The 13,178-nt window shown below is 37.5% G+C and overlaps 1 long non-coding RNA gene across 1 annotated transcript; it reads left to right on the top strand.

The window, feature by feature from the left end:
* The first annotated feature begins 12,634 nt into the window (after positions 1 to 12,634).
* On the top strand, positions 12,635 to 13,178 carry LOC149662692 (uncharacterized). Its single transcript, XR_016368650.1, has 2 exons — positions 12,635 to 12,752; positions 12,959 to 13,178. It is a non-coding gene; the product is annotated as an uncharacterized LOC149662692 (long non-coding RNA).

Genomic DNA, 13,178 nt, shown 5'->3' with positions numbered 1-13,178 from the left:
ATGAAAATGACCCTTCGGCAATAATACTTAAAGTGTTAGTTCAAAGGTCTACACGCCTATGTTTTGTATGCCATGAAATCTGTGGCACTAGATCCTCTCTGCTGATGAGGTGCGATTTTTACGTAAAGACCGACATATTTATTCCTACTGGTTCTAGATGCTGTGCTCAGCATTTAACGAATCTAGGTTGCCTGCAGCTACAGTTTGTGGAAAATCATAATTATGTGAAACGTGGCGTTAAACTGTTGGGCAGGGAGGTTTCTGATTGGTTTGAAGCACTCAGAGAAGCGACAATGCGTTCTCAGAGGGACAAATACAACGACGAAGATAACTTCTCAGAAAATGATTTTAAGGCATTAACATCATTAACCAAAGATCAGTTCGGGGTAGTATTCAGATCTTGTGGACCGGTTGAAATGTATGGTAACAGACGTTTGCCAACCAAAAAAGACTTGATGATGTTTTTCATGAAACTACGGCAAGGGCTTTCTGATGATTTTCTAAAAGCCGAAATGACTTATTCGTCTCGTCAGGCAGTAAGTTTAGCTGTGTCAATTATTCGGACGAGCTTGATGGAAACATTTGTGCCGCAGAACCTTGGTGTCGATTCCATGGAAGCTAGAAACCGTGACGCATTTATTCAAGCACATGTCACCGATTTTGCTAACCGCTTGTACAATCCAAACCCCGAAGAACGGGTGGCAATTCTGTACCCTGATTGTACCTACCTTAAAGCTCCGAAGAGTTCCCATTTCCGAGTAGCAAGGCAATCATACTCTATGCATAAAAAATACACGTTGCTCAAGGCCGGACTCGTTGTAGCCCCCGATGGCTACATCTTGGATGTACATGGTCCATATTTTTCAGACGCCAGACACAACGATGCAGCGATCCTAATGCACGACATGAACCCTGATATAGAAAGGGATAGGGGTGCTATTCGTGAATGGCTCCGTGAAAACGACATTTTTGTTGTTGACAGAGGGTATAGAGATGCTCTCCATTTCCTGGATGGGTTGGGATTAAACCATGAAATGCCAGCTTTGTTGCCAAGGGGTCAACGGCAGTTCACGACATTAGAGGCAAATCAATCGAGAAAAATCACCAAAACCCGTTGGATTGTGGAGAGTCGGAACGGACACCTAAAGAGCATTTTCAAAATGTTTCGGGACATGATTCCAATGCAGCACTGCGAACGTCTTGGTGATTTCTTAAGGATTGCTTGCGCTATAATTAACAGATTTCATCCACCAATACTCATGCAAGGTGCCGATGATGACCTAGCGCGTAGAATGCTTGAACTAGCACAGCGACCAAATACGTTACAAGAACGGGTGATAAACGAAAGACTCCATTTGCGACAGGGGAACGGTCGTTGGATTCCAATGGATGAAAATCAGTTAGAGGGATTTCCGGTTTTACCCTTGGAATACATTCGAGATAAAACATTTGGCACATACCAGGTAAAACTAGCTCCTTCATATATTCAGGATCGTACTCAGCGAGATATCGCCAACGAGTTTCATTTAGAAACACAAGAGTTTGAAGCTGGATTGATACGCGGAAAAATATATTCACGTTTCACACAAGCTGTGAAGCATACATTATATATATCCTACACTGAACAACAACAGCCGCAACTAATAGAAGGTCCGCAACCAGAACCAATCCTCCAAACTTATTGCACTTGCAAAGCAGGTGCTCGCACACTGGGAGTCTGCGCCCACGTTGCAAGTGTGCTATGGTATTTTGGATATGCCCGCCACCAAGAAACTGTGAAATATCCCACGGACAATCTATTAAGAGCAGTGCTTGACGCTGAAAATAGGGATGAACACGGAGCGATAGCGGTTTAGCGCGACAATTCCATTCAGGCAAAAGTGTAAGCATTAGCAAGTTCACCATTACTGCTGTATTCGCCAATAGCCTAATAGATCTAACCGGGTTAAACTGCATGTTACAAACAAAGAACTTTAAGTGGTATAGTTTTTTGGCCTACTCGCATTATGTATATTTTATCTTGTTCAACTTTCAGACTCTCTCTTGTCTTAGTCCTCTAGTAATGAATTAATCATAGTTTAATAAATAAATACTGTTATGTTATCTACTTGAGTTGTCACTGTCTTTGCAGATAGTTTCGTGAAAAAAAAATCGTGGGATGATCTGGATTCGAACCGAGGTAAAAATATCACCAGGCAAACGTTCTATCTACACACCTATACTCACACAGAGAATGTTGTTCATATTAGCAAAATAAAGGTTAGCGAAAATAATGTTATAGCCTGTAAAAGACTACACTAAGTAATTGTCCAACTTCAACTTCAATTACTGATCAAACTATGGTAGCTAGAAAAAAACGCCCACGGACACTTTTGATCAGCTGACTAAGCTTAACAACATACTTAAATTTTAAAAAAATCCGTAGAAAGCCATTTTCCATAGAAAAAGTGCGATGTCCTTTGGAAAATTTCCCATAGATCTGTGATTAATTTTAAGGAAATGAAAACCACCCTTAGCAACTTTATTTTTTATAAAATAAACTTATTAATGGATCTCTTAGAAATTTTAACCACATATTAAGGGTCAGAATTGTAGTTCAGTGGAGTTTTTTCGAACCAATTATTACAATACAAAAAAACTACATCCAAACAAAAAACCGTCCTTATACATTAAGAGCAGTATGAAGTCTTATCTAAGAGAGCTACCGCTCTCATAGAATAGATTTTCGAAGGCTTCTTAGACCATTCTTGAGTACGACGTGCAATATTGCCTACTATCTTAATTTTATAAAACATTCTAATATTTTCCAAAAGTTCAATGTGGTAGGATTTTACTTTACCTAACTAACTCAACCAACACTTGATTCTGACTAATTAGGCCACGGGGAGTTCGAAAAAAATAGTTAAAAAATTCTAAACCCGCCGCAAGTTGGTCAAATATTTTTTGCAAAATTTGAAAATTGCATGTACTTACCGCCATTAAGAACGCTACGCACCTAAACGCATTGTGCCCTCGATCTTGATAAACTACCCGGGGGGTAAATATAATAACAAGGACTCGCGACGGAAATCGCGGAGCACACACTTCGGAAATATAGCTATGAAATTTTTAACACCCGCTGAAACATTTACAATTCTCATACCAGGATAGAAAAATATTTGAAGCAAGCTCCAATTTTAAAAATAAACAACGATATTTTGCTAAATTGCGTAGATTATTTCGGAACTAAATGAAGATAAACAACAATATTTTGGAAAAGGTGTAACATTATTTGGGAAGTAAATGAAGATAAACCACAATATTTTGGAAAAGGTATAATATTATTTGGGAAGTAAATGAAGATAAACCACAATATTTCGGAAAAGGCGTAACATTATTTGGGAAATAAATGAAGATAAACCACAATATTTTGGAAAAGGCGTAACACTATTTGGGATGATAAACAACATATTTTGGAAAGGCGGTCACTTATTTGGAAAATTATATAAAATCTGCTTAAAATGTGGCACTTAGCGTTACCCGAAAAACACCACTTGGAGGTGGCCACACGTCGTTTCTCATGGGGAGCTTTGTTTAGGCAGGTCCCCTTGCCTACTGCCGTTTATATTTACTGTAATTCCAGCAAATCTCTTAAAAAAGCCAGTACTCAAGAATGAAAGATACCAATCCAAAACAAAATAATTTAACTTAATTAAGGCCACTGAATTCGAGAGCCAAAATATCTAATGGACCCATCTAAATATTCAATAAGCCCTGAATGAATATTGTAGGAATAAAATCTACCAAGATTTTCCCGTTGTTTCATGTAAATGAAAATATCAGCAACCTTACGTTCGTCCTACCTTGAGTAATCTTTCCAACGAATGATTCGCCAAAAATTTTACTCTGATATACCATTCAATATGCAGAATGCTACAACTTGCATTCTTTTTAAATACGTACATTCGTCAAAAAAAGAAGCACACACAATGTGTTCAGGAACTCTGCTGAAATCTGTTACGCCCTTTCCATTTAGCAACCTTCTCATAGCTGCAACGTAATTGCTTTTGAAAGCCATAAATTTTATTTTAATAATTAACTCTTCCCACAAAAAAATGAATGTTCCCACCAAAGTGTCTTCCTAAAATAAGTTTTATTTAACCGCCTTAGCTCGCTCAGACGCGGCTGACAAGAAAAAAAGCCCTCAGTTCGCGCGAGCCGTCGCCATGGTAACGAAGAAAAATCGCCCGTTACCATGTCAATCGTAATGGGGCGATCTTTCTTCGCGCGAACTGGGGCCTTTTTTTCTTGTCAGACGCGTCTGAGCGAGCTAAGCCGATGGTTTTAACTCATTTTAGCGCAAATATTTTGTTGGGAGGAATAACTTTTTTAGGAGAAACGTTCTTGGTGGGAGGTATTACGCTTTTAGGAGAAACATTTTTGGTGGGAGGAATAACGTTTTTAGGAGAAACATTTTTGGTGGGAACTGTGAAGCAATATAACTATAAATATACTTAAATTAATTGGTTTTTGCGGCTGTGCATACTTTCAAAGATGGAGAATCCAACTTTTGAAAACCCTAATTTTGAAAGTGTGGAACAGTTTTTCCACAGTATTTCATTAAAAAATTGGGGTGGTTTTTTCCATCCATGAACGAAGAGTTGAAGGCTGAATCTGAAAGGGATGCTAAAACTTTGGTTGTTTCTCTGGACTTGGTTCCAAGCCTTAATTCTTTCAATGAAAGAAAGATAGCTTGTTCCTGCAGGAATAAGTCCAACGATGGCATTATCAATGGATTTCTTGTGGGGGTGTTCAACGCTCAAACGCGGTTTGGATACATAATCCAATGTTCTGCTGGGCAATCTCGAGCAAACAAGCGAAAGGCTTTAAGTGCAGCAAAGAAAAACGTTCCCGAGTATTTAGCTTCCGAGTGTGTCAAGGCTTTCGTCCCCTCCAAAAACACCTGGTTTTATAATCAAAACTTGTCGGTTACCGACAATCTTTTTCTCGTTTTCCTTTGGGTTTGCAAAATGAGCGTCACCGACGCTACAACCCATAGTGAATGTTCCTCACGAACAGTTGTGGATTATTTTTCCATGTGTCGTGAGGTAACGGAAATTGTCATTTCTAATAGGGCCGAAAAAGTCCAGATTGGAGGACCAGGACTGTTTGTGGAGGTGGACGAAACCCACCTTCATACTCGCAAATACAACCGAGGGGTGGAGTTAGCCGGAGAAACCATTTGTATCTTTGGAATTTATTGCCGGGATACAAAAGATGGTCTATTTTTGAAAGTCAAAAATAAGTCCCGTGCTGTTCTGTGGACGCAAATGGCAAAATATATGGCCCCTGGGCCCATCATCGTGTCTGACGGAGTCCCTATGTACATGAATTGTACGTTATTGGGCTTTCGGGAGCACCTCACCGTGCTTCATAAGTACGAGTTTGTCAACTCGGAAGATTCTCGCGCCCATACGAACAACATCGAGAACCGAAATAGACACGTGAAGAATGCCATTAAGTCCCACAGAACAGACTGGTCATTAAGTAGCTATATGGCTTCTTATTGGTATCGATGCCTATTTTTCAAGGACCAGGATGGAAACTGGCTTCCTCCTGGAACCAATTTTGCTCGGTTCTTGTAAGACGTAAAGTCTTGCTACCCTGGACCGGGCAAAAAAGGCCTTGAATTAATTGAAATTGGGGTCTCGGAGGAAGAGCTGGCTACTCTCGATCCCGAGACAGAAGCAGCATTTTTAATTGCTGGCCAAAACGAAGAAAACCCTGCCGAATTCACTGACGAATAACCCAACGTTTTCTTAGTTTTTGGCAGTAGGCAAGGGGGCCTGCCTTACCAAAACTCCCCGGTTGGGTTATAGCGGCAGTGGGCAAGGGGCCTGCCTTATCAAAACTCCCCGGTTGGGTTATAGCGGCAGTAGGCAAGGGGCCTGCATTATCAAAACTCCCTTTTGGATTGTAGCGGCAGTAGGCAAGGGGGCCTGCCTTATCAAAACTCCTCATGAGAAACGACGTGTGGCCACCTCCAAGTGGTGTTTTTCGGGTAACGCTAAGTGCCACATTTTAAGCAGATTTTATATAATTTTCCAAATAAGTGACCGCCTTTCCAAAATATGTTGTTTATCATCCCAAATAGTGTTACGCCTTTTCCAAAATATTGTGGTTTATCTTCATTTATTTTTACTGCACTTTACTGCATAGCCAGTTTTGCAGTTAATAGTGTATAATTTTTTAATATACACTTCCTTCCAACATATTGAAGCCTTTTTAAAATATTGTTGTTCACCATCATTTGCTTCCCAATAATTGGCCGCCTTTTCAAAAATATTGCAAATTATCTTCATTTACTTAACAAACAATATGCCTTTTCCAAAATATTGTGCTTTATCTTCATTTACTTCCCAAATAATGTTACGCCTTTTCCAAAATATTATTGTTTATCTTCATTTATTTCCCAAATAATGTTACGCCTTTTCCAAAATATAGTGGTTTATCTTCATTTACGTCCCTAATAATATTATACCTTTTCCAAAATATTGTGGTTTATCTTCATTTACTTCCCAAATAATGTAACACCTTTTCCAAAATATTGTTATCTTCATTTACTTGCCAAATAATGTTATGCCTTTTCCAAAATATTATGGTTTATCTTCATTTACTTCCCAAATAATATTATACCTTTTCCAAAATATTGTGGTTTATCTTCATTTACTTCCCAAATAATGTTATGCCTTTTCCAAAATATTGTGGTTTATCTTCATTTAATTCCCAAATAATATTATACCTTTTCCAAAATATTGTGGTTTATCTTCATTTACTTCCCAAATAATGTTATACCTTTTCCGAAATATTGTGGTTTATCTTCATTTACTTCCCAAATAATATCATACCTTTTCCAAAATATTGTGGTTTATCTTAATTTATTTCCCAAATAATATTATACCTTTTCCGAAATATTGTGGTTTATCTTCATTTACTTCCCAAATAATATCATACCTTTTCCAAAATATTGTGGTTTATCTTCATTTACTTCCCAAATAATGTTATGCCTTTTCCAAAATATTGTGGTTTATCTTCATTTAATTCCCAAATAATATTATACCTTTTCCAAAATATTGTGGTTTATCTTCATTTACTTCCCAAATAATGTTATACCTTTTCCGAAATATTGTGGTTTATCTTCATTTACTTCCCAAATAATGTTATGCCTTTTCCAAAATATTGTGGTTTATCTTCATTTAATTCCCAAATAATATTATACCTTTTCCGAAATATTGTGGTTTATCTTCATTTACTTCCCAAATAATATCATACCTTTTCCAAAATATTGTGGTTTATCTTAATTTATTTCCCAAATAATGTTATGCCTTTTCCAAAATATTATTGTTTATCTTCATTTAGTTCCGAAATAATCTACGCAATTTAGCAAAATATCGTTGTTTATTTTTAAAATTGGAGCTTGCTTCAAATATTTTTCTATCCTGGTATGAGAATTGTAAATGTTTCAGCGGGTGTTAAAAATTTCATAGCTATATTTCCGCAGTGTGTGCTCCGCGATTTCCGTCGCGAGTCCTTGTTATTATATTTACCCCCCGGGTAGTTTATCAAGATCGAGGGCAGAATGCGTTTAGGCGCGTAGCGGTCTTAATGGCGGTAAGTACATGCAATTTTCAAATTTTCCAAAATTTTTTTGACCAACTTGCGGCGGGTTTAGAATTTTTTAACTATTTTTTTCGAACTCCCCGTGGCCTAATTAGTCAGAATCAAGTGTGGGTTGAGTTAGTGAGGTAAAGTAAAATCCTACCTTCAATGTTTTTTGAAAACTGAAATAGTTGAGAATGTGTCTTAGTCAGGACCACCTCTGATAGAACAAATATATAGTTGGATAGATTTTCGAAGGCTTCTTGGACCATTCTTGAGTGCGACGTGCAATATTGGATACCCTCTTAATTTTATTCACAATTCAAATATTTCCCAAAAGTTCAATGATTATTTAAAACTGGATTAGTTGAGAATGTGTCCGAGTCGGGACCACCTCTGATAAAACAAAACAATAGTTGCATAGATTTTCGAAGGCTTCTTGGACCATTCTTGAGCGCGACGTGCAATATATGTATCTGTAACAGTATACCCTCTTAATTTTATATAACATTTACATATTTTGCAAAAGTTCAATGTAAATTGAAATCTGAAATAGTTGAGAAAGTGTCCGAGTCGGGACCACCTCTGATAGAACAAAACCAAAGTTGCATAGATTTTCGAAGGCTTCTTAGACCATTCTTGAGTACGACGTGCAATATTGCCTTCTTACTTAATTTTATATAACATTCAAATATTTTCCAAAAGTTCAATGTTTTTTGAAAACTGAAATAGTTGAGAATGTGTCCGAGTCAGGACCACCTCTGATAGAACAAATATATAGTTGGATAGATTTTCGAAGGCTTCTTGGACCATTCTTGAGTGCGACGTGCAATATTAGATACCCTCTTAATTTTATTCACAATTCAAATATTTCCCAAAAGTTCTATGATTATTTAATACTGGATTAGTTGAGAATGTGTCCGAGTCGGGACCACCTCTGATAGAACAAAACAATAGTTGCATAGATTTTCGAAGGCTTCTTGGACCATTCTTGAGCGCGACGTACAATATATGTATCTGTAACAGTATACCCTCTTAATTTTACATAGCATTTAAATATTTTGCAAAAGTTCAATGTAAATTGAAAACTGAAATAGTTGAGAATGTGTCCGAGTCGGGACCACCTCTGATGGAACAAAACTAGTTTCCAATAAACCCACTTACGATCTTTCAAAATACATTTCGTGGCAAGTTACAAAACAAGCCTCATTCGAATCGGGTCATTCTAAAAAAACGGAAGTTCTTGTTCATATTTTAAATTTCATTGAAAATTCAATTGCATTTCCCGATGAGGACCCTTACAAAAATGATTACGATAAATACCTTGATATGAAAGACGTTTATAACTTCGATGAATCAACTAGTGTTGAAAAACAGACTGATATAACCAGATGATGGTTATAAGAGAAATAACGAGAGAATTTCATTTCACCACGAAGGAATTAACGCGTTGGAATGGCCATCGCACTCGCCGGACTTAAATCCCATTGAAACCATGTGGGGACATATGGCAAACAACATTGAAAAGAGAATTCCGGACACTCGAGAAGATCTTCTCAACATGGTTCTTGTGGCTTACAACGCTTTGCCACCTGATTTCATCCGGAAATTATGTGTGTCCTTTAGGAAACGGCGACGTATGTGTTTGCGCGTGAGGCGCGATTCGCTGCCGTATTAATTATATATTGATCAGTTTTTTTTGGTTTACAAATTGATTTTGCTAAGCGGTTTATTTTTGTTTGCCAAATTGATGCAAAACGGTGTAACCCTCGATAGCACTTAACTGAATTGGGAGATTCTCCCATAAAAAGAATTTAAGACAACTTACAGTTTAATCCAAAAATAGAAGAAAGCTAATCCAAAAATAGAAGAAAACTTTTATTATTTTATTAATCGAAAAGAAAGGGATAAACCATACTAAACCGTGCACTTGACAGTTAATGTAACAAAAACTACCGCTCTCTCTGAAAGCTGACTAGTGACTGAATAACAATTATATCAAAAACACAGACGATTTGACAAGGAAGAGGAGCATGTAGCATGGAGGCATATATACACTGCCAGATCCAAGGAGTAGAAACTCCCAGGAATCTGGCAGCCATGCTACACCCCCCCCTCTTTAGGAACTGTCTTATAATAACAGGAAAAATAAATAATGGAAAGGTTACCCCGAGGAACCTTGAACGTTTTTGCAGGGGTGAGGAATATGTTGATTATCATTGGTTTTTTTTTAACCAAGCGAATGTTTTTTGATTTGTGTTCCGGCGTTAGAATTTCTTCTGTAAAACTGGAAGTTGGTGTATGTAGCTTAGTTCCCGCGATTGATTCATGATCCGACGCGAGAGCCTCCCCTGCCGCAGAAGGCGGACTATCGTTAATGGGATGATTGAGCTGAAAAGCCCTCATATCGTGGTTAGTACGGAGTAGGAGAGGAGGGTTTTCAAAAAGGTCCATGCCCTGTTCACTATCAGAGTTCGTTGGTTGATGTGAATCATCTGGAATTGCAGGAGGGATCTGTTGATCCGCTGCGTGATCTTCTAGAGTACTTGATGTCGACGTATGAGGGACATCTGGAATAGCAGGAATGATCTGTTGATCGACTTCCTGACCGTCCTGAGGTGGTGACGATGAAGTAGAAGATGATGATGATTCAGATGAAGTAGTTGAGGAAGTCGCCGTAGGAGGGTGGTCCATGGTACCACCGTTCGTTGCGGGACTAGACTCAGGATCATCTGCAACGTTCGATTGTGGAGTGGGGGCAAGTTCGGCATTGTAGAAGACAGCTACATTAGTCCAGTAGAGTTTCAGATGCCCTAGGTTGACTTTTCCTACATTCTGCCCTGAGTTAGCTTCCTCTTACGCATAGACAACGGGAGAATGTTTAGCTACTATTCTAAAGGGACCTGCCCATTTGGGACTGAGCTTTTTCATAAGCTGACCTGTCGTACTTGACAAAGGATGCGTTTCCATCCATACTAATGTTCCTACCTCAAACTCAAGAGGGTCATGATGGAGGTCATAGTATTTCTTCTGGTGAGCTTTGGCTAACTTAGATAATTCATTACTGAATTCTAATTGTTCTTTAAGAACTTTTAAAGCCTTTGTACGACTGGGGTCATCAGGGTCCTGAAGGGGTTCTTCAATTTCTAAATCCCAAGGGAGACGTGGCTCCCGCCCTAAATTTAAAAAGAAGGGGATCTTCCCGTAGTTTCATGGGGTGCAGAATTGATAGCAAATTGAAGAAGGTCAAGGGTTTTTCTCACTTTCGTTTGACTTAAGAGTAAACTCTAGTTCGTGAGAACCTTTTGTAAAAGTATATCGGCCGTCGCCCAAAACTACAGAATCTAATTATAAAAAAACGTCTTGGTTTGGACCAAGGCCGAAAAAACAAACGATATGTGTGAGGTTTATCAATTGGCTGAAGTTTCAGATATTGCAATTTTTTTAGTTATTTTTATCCAGTTAATCCTTAATCAATACTAAATTCAATCAACTGATTTTACTGTTGATCGATTTATTCCCTTTAAATTAATTGAAAAAATTACATATCTACGGTTTTTCAAGAACAATTACATTTTCCGAAAATATTTTATAATGAAATTAATTATTTTGAAAGGAGTACGTGTTGAGGGATCAATATTGAATATTTGAAATACTGTGTCTAAAAAGACCAGGCGAACTTTGACATAATTCGAAAGGAAAATGTAAATATTTAGTGGATGCCAAACCAGGGTGTTGCACGAATTCATACATTTAATTTCGTATATTCAAAATGCTACATTTCTAATGTCGCGACTATGAAAGAAAGGTTGCACTGCAATTTCCTTCTTCGTACTTTAGACTTTCTTGGGGGGGGGGGTTAAGTTAAGTGTGACCTTCTTCGTTTAACTGGTATTGAATGGAAATGAATATAACAAGCCATTGGTACTGAAACGTATTTCTTTTTATGTAATCTTTACCTTTACCTTTGGTTATATTTATACCGATATCATATTTTTCCAGTGCTACAGATAGCTACCTACTAACAAAAACCACACAGGATAAACGATGTTGCTATGTCTTAAGTATACGGCATTCGTTTATTAACTAGTCTGAAAAAAATAAATTTAAATTATCATATTTTTTTAACATCAGTCTTAGCAACTTACCGATTTAAGGTTTTTTTATGCAAAGTTGAAAATTTGTCAAGCCAGCAACATTTAAAACTATGTCCGTCAAGGTGCTTACACGAAATCCCTTCAAAATAATTAATTTCATGATAAAATGTTTTCGGAAAATGTAATTGTTCTTGAAAATGCGTAGATTTGTAATTTTTTCAATTAATTAGGAGGGAATAGATCGATTAACAGTAAAATCAGTTGATTGAATTTAATATTGATTAAGGATTAACTGGATAAAAATAACTAAAAAAATTGCAATATCTGAACTTCAGCCAATTGATAAACCTCACACATATCGTTTGTTTTTTCGGCCTTGGTCCAAACCAAGACGTTTTTTTATAATATCTGTTACTTCAGTCTTAATGTAATTAAATTTTGAATAATTATGTTTGTTTTACCGTCATACATTTGGGGTTGATCTATTTCTAATTGCTTAAAGAAGTACTTAAGTATCGTTAATTACATTTAACTTATATCCAATAACATTGATTTCGATAAGCATTTAATGTTGCACTTTATTTATGAAAGAAGCTTAAAAACGACGGTATTTGAAATATGGAAGAAAAATATTTGTTTCGTACACTGTATACATATACAGTGGTGTCGAGATCAGACCAACAGCTTCCTTTATGTAAAACCCCCAATACTGTCAACGGGTGATGTCATACTAAATTATACAGGGTGTAAATAAATGTTTAGAATTCATGTTTTATTGTATGCAAGTGACAACGAGTGACAAGGTACAAAAAGAATTCTGGAGAATGCAACAAAATATTTTAAAGCACTGTCCTACGATTAGTCGTAGAACGTGGGCCTCAAACTACAACCTCTTAACTGTTTGGTAAACACCTCAACGTAAATATTCGACGTTTCTACCATTGTGGTTTAGGCACTCTTCCAGACGCCTGTCCATGTCTTGCAATACATTTGCAAGCAGTAAACTCATGACGCATGGTAAGACTAATGGTATTGCCGTCTTACGAAATCCTCGTCCGTTAAGGGTTGTTGTAGGGGGGTATGATAATGCCGGTAATGATGCCCTTGTAAACTGGCACAAACAGTAGAATGGCTTAGTGCAACTTCTTGTTCCACCGCTCTACTATTAGCATGAATTGGCTTCAAAACGTGCTACGATGTCAAAATCTCTATCCTCATTACAGACTATACAGTCTCTTCCACGTTCACGATCTTGCACTACCGAAATCACGAAGGTGCTCGCCAATGTCGGGAAAGGTGCTTCGCACCGGATGTTGTCGGTGTCGAAACCGTTCGGCATAAAACTCTGCCTTTAGTTGAACGTTACTGCGACCTTCATCCAAAATAAACATCCTGTCCAATTTGTCCTGGTTAGAACAGGTCGGCATTTTGCTAGGAAACGAG

Source organism: Phalangium opilio, unplaced genomic scaffold (assembly GCF_054372755.1).
Source record: "Phalangium opilio isolate 3A_F unplaced genomic scaffold, DU_Popi_V2 ptg000063l_1, whole genome shotgun sequence".
Taxonomy (NCBI): Eukaryota; Metazoa; Arthropoda; class Arachnida; order Opiliones; family Phalangiidae; genus Phalangium; species Phalangium opilio.
Note: the sequence above shows the minus strand (reverse complement) of the source record. Positions and strands in the feature narration are given on the sequence as shown.